Below are 4743 nucleotides of genomic sequence, written 5' to 3'. Positions count from 1 at the left end.
ATTCAGTATGTTCCCCAATGCGCCCCGTTTTCATTCAGTATGTTCCCCATCCCCAATGCACCCCTTCTTCAGGAGATTTATCGCCGCCGCGCTGACTGGATGGTTTAAAACATCCAAGTGCAGAGTGTCGTTTCCTTTGAACAGAGTCGCCAGGGTAACGTCTCGTCGGTGATTAATGTAACGGATATGCACGGGATGAGGACTCCCATTACATTTCCGAGGGCAGCGTTAAATGGGAGGCGAACGTCGGTAACTGATCTTGCTAACAACCCATAAAAACTCACATATCGGTCCACGAGCGCTCCTTCCTGCAGCATCCTGTCTGACTGTGAGTGAAGACGCCACAACGAGGGAGGGGCTGCCCGGTCTCGCCAACAAACACCCGCGTTCATCCTCTCATTAGACCGGGGGGGAGGAATCCATGGATGATACGGCGGCTTTTGGACAGGATCCCTTAGTCTTTACCACTTTCCTTACATAACTTACGATTGCCCTTGGCGCATTTTATCGAGGAGGAGGTGTTTATGTAAGACATGAGTGAGACGGAGAGGCCCATCTTCTGGGTCCTTTTAGTGAGACCACCTGGAACATATTAATTAAAAGTCTATGAAGGGCTCGTCCTCGCGGTAGAATGACCAGGTGTGACAAACTTTTCGGGGAACTTACTGGCTTAATCGTTGTGCTTTCTTCACAAGGTCTGACGAGCAAATTCACATCCATGATGCAAACATTGTCATTGTCTTAGTGACTGGTCGATGCCAGTATTTATTGGTAGTCCTAGATATGTCACACATAATCCAAGCATTTTCATCAGATCCGTACCAATATCACTGAAAAGATCCCTGAAATCATAAGGAATTTATGTTTATTTCATCGATAACATGACAATTGTCGTACACTTGAGAACACTGGTCACGAGCCACCCACAGCGTGTGTGTGTGTGTGTGTCTGAGTGTGAGTGTGAGTGTGAGTTTGTGAGTGTGTGTGTGTTTGGTTGGCATGGACCCCCTCTAAAAGAATTGCATTGCGATTAATCTACATAACACGGTGTAAGCAGCCAGGCCGTAGAACGGTGTCAGCCTGAAGCCAATTACAGAATGCAGGGGGGGGGGGGGGGGGACGACGACGACCAAGGGGCCTTTCTGGTTGTCCTCCCGGAGACGGGATGCTGTTCTCTCCTCATTTAAAGTTCCAACATTGTATTCATGCAGACACCCCAGTGGTCCAGATGGGAGGCACCTCCATTTATTTGCGCAGGGATAAATATTTAAAGAGCAAAAGTGTTGTGGAGGGCGATACAAAAGCCCTCAGATGAATATGCACTATCTATAAATATTTTAGCTCATCCTTCGCTGGCCCGATATCGACTGGGGGAGTGTTTGTGTGTCTGTCGGTGTTTGTGTTTCTGTGGGTGTTTGTGTGTCCGTGTGTGTTTGTGTGTCTGTGGGCGTTTCCGTGGGTGTGTGTGTGTGTGTGGCTTTGCAAATCTGCCTGAAAAGTTGCAATATAAGTTGTGAGGACGCCTGCGATCGATGCAGCCACTAAATGCCGAAGGTCAGCCGAAATTACACGGGATTGAGTTCTCCAGGTAATTAAAAAAGGTGTTTACAAATGTCTGCAGCACACACTAAAGATTTAACGATATCGAGCAGCTCTGATTAAATGTAAAGGGATAGTAAGAAAGAGAGAAGGAAAATAGACTATAGTTTATCACAAAATTATGATAACGGTTCAGGATGACAAGATTACCGCCCAACCAATCTCAGAAAGTCATCCCAGGGAATACCGAGCGCCCAGAAAGCCCTTCAGAAGAGTGTCCGACACTGTTTGTTCTCAGCTCCAACAACAGTACCGACGCACTAACTTGACCAAAGTTGACAAAACTAATAAGTGGCGCCTTGGCCCTTATCGCACCTCTATGAATGAAATGTTTACCTCAATCTCCTGGAAACCCGGCCCGCTGGGCCCTGTGTGTGTGTTTCATTTTGAAAACATTAGTGGCCTGCACCTAAGTTTACGGAGCGGCATAATGAAACAAACAAATGGAAATGCCACTCAATATGAGATCCGTCATGTTTCTCCAGGAGAAACCCTCTGCCAATGAACACACACTGGCTGAATAATATCTTTGTTTGGGGAGCTAGCTCAGTGAGACGGGAGAATCCATGCCTTGGTTTAGGTGGGTGTCAGGGGTCACGGTGCACACAATATTATGGATTTTCAATAGCAGCTCGGAGGATCGCAGCCCCGTCGTCGATGAGGCCGTGATCCATTCCGCTCTGCATAGCGGAGTCACCGGCTCAGCGAGGGTTAAGTACGTGTCGTTCCGCAGCGGCGCAAAAAAACGAAAACAAAATCTTTAGAGCTGAACTGCAATTAGCCAGCAGACGTCATCCCCATGACAACCCATTGATCGGCAACCCTCTTATCTGTTTTTTACAGAATTGAAAACGACAACAGATGATGAGTGATGGTGTAGGTAGGACTCGGAGGAGAAGGTGATGGTGTAGGTAGGACTCTGATGAGAAGGTGATGGTGTAGGTAGGACTCTGATGAGAAGGTGATGGTGTAGGTAGGACTCGGATGAGAAGGTGATGGTGTAGGTAGGACTGGATGAGAAGGTGATGGTATAGGACTTGGATGAGAAGGTGATGGTGTAGGTAGGACTCTGATGAGAAGGTGATGGTGTAGGTAGGACTCTGATGAGAAGGTGATGGTGTAGGTAGGACTCGGATGAGAAGGTGATGGTGTAGGTAGGACTCGGATGAGAAGGTGATGGTGTAGGTAGGACTCTGATGAGAAGGTGATGGTGCAGGTAGGACTCTGATGAGAAGGTGATGGTGTAGGACTGGAGGAGAAGGTGATGGTGTAGGACTGGAGGAGGAGGTCATGGTGTTGACTCGGATGAGAAGATGATGGTGTAGGTAGGATTCTGATGAGAAGGTGATGGTGTAGGTAGGACTCTGATGAGAAGGTGATGGTGTAGGACTGGAGGAGAAGGTGATGGTGTAGGACTGGAGGAGGAGGTCATGGTGTTGACTCGGATGAGAAGGTGATGGTGTAGGCAGGACTTGGATGAGAAGGTGATGGTGTAGGTAGGACTTGGATGAGAAGGTGATGGTGTAGGCAGGACTCTGATGAGAAGGTGATGGTGTAGCTAGGACTGGATGAGAAGGTGATGGTGTAGGACTTGGATGAGGAGGTGATGGTGTAAGGGTAGGACTGGAGGAGAAGGTGATGGTGTCTGCATGGATCTCCAGTTCTCCGTGAATGATGAGGAGCTGCAGCACACATGCTCTTCCCCGCCTCTGCTTCTAGCAAATTGTTGGAACGTAAAAAAAAAATGAATAATTCAAAACGTAATTAAAATAAGGGATGCCTTATCACTCAACCCGCTGGCTTGGTATTGGACGTGAAACAAGGAATCAATATTTTGATGTTCCTCGAGATACAACTTTTTGTTGGTCTGAAAAAACCCTGTCAATATTCTATTTGGGTTTTGGATTAATCTGAGGTCAAGGCAAGGTTTTTTGAGTTGAAGGGAATCGCTGAATTTGATACACTAATTAATGAAACGATATAAATGTTATAATATACTGCTGACATTTTACCAATAGATGTGTCAGGTGTTCATACAACATATGCAAAGCGTATGCACCAGAAAATCATGAATTACATTAATGAGAGGAAAGAAAAATAATTTATTCAAAAGACATTCCCTTTGTCCTTAGTGATTCCCATTTACACTCTGTTGCTCTCATTCTTTCACTCTCTTTATCACTGTAATTTCTCTCCCTCTCTCCTTTCTCTCTCTCTCTCTCTCTCTCTCTCTCTCTCTCTCTCTCTCTCTCTCTCTCTCTCTCTCTCTCTCTCTCTCTCTCTCTCTGTGTTCTTGTCAGCTGTCACTTCCCACATGTTGACTGACTGTGTGGTGTGTGTGTGTGTTGCATGGTGCGTGTGTGGCATGGTGTGTGTGTGTGGTGTTGTGTGTGCAGTATCAACATTGGTCCCATGTGTTCTGCTATCTTTACCTCAGCATCAGCATTACATAATATCCTATATCATATCCTTGCTCATCGAGTCAAAATAAACAATCTTCATCCAAGTGGAAGACGACACTAGGGGCTATTTTGGAGAAAGCCCAAACCAAAACAATGGTAGTATCTTCATACATACTTGATCAGATAAGAAGAGCGCGTCGTCCAACGGCGACAGAACGATGTCTCACATTCGCAGGGATAACAACAAAACAACCCATTAAGAAGGCAATGCAACGAGATAAAGTGTAATGGGATGAAATGCAATCTGAAACATAACATGGTTCTTCAATAATCCCAGACGGGTAATGTGGGTATCACAACAGAGAGTAGGGGACCGAAATAGAAATGTAAACTGATAGGAAACGATAGGAGTAAAGACCAAGAGATTTATCAGCACACACAATATGGGTATTAGACAAAACAAGACCGACGCCTATGGACATCTCCGTGCACACCAGCGTGGATTGTGTTCGGAGTCCGCATGATGTTCTACAGTGGTGCGGCAGAGACGCTGGAGGTGCCGGGTTCGTACCGCGCCGCTTTGTCACAGCTATCTGTGGATCGCACTTTTAATTTGCATCTCAATCACGGGGATGTTCATCTGCTTTGCATCGCTTGCTTTTATATTACTGCGGAGAGGATGATTGTAGCAGACACGCAAACTCACATACATGCAAGATACATGCACCCACACACATGTATG

The sequence above is a fragment of the Gadus macrocephalus genome, chromosome 1, assembly GCF_031168955.1.
Source record: "Gadus macrocephalus chromosome 1, ASM3116895v1".
In the NCBI taxonomy this organism is placed as follows: domain Eukaryota; kingdom Metazoa; phylum Chordata; class Actinopteri; order Gadiformes; family Gadidae; genus Gadus; species Gadus macrocephalus.
Note: the sequence above shows the minus strand (reverse complement) of the source record.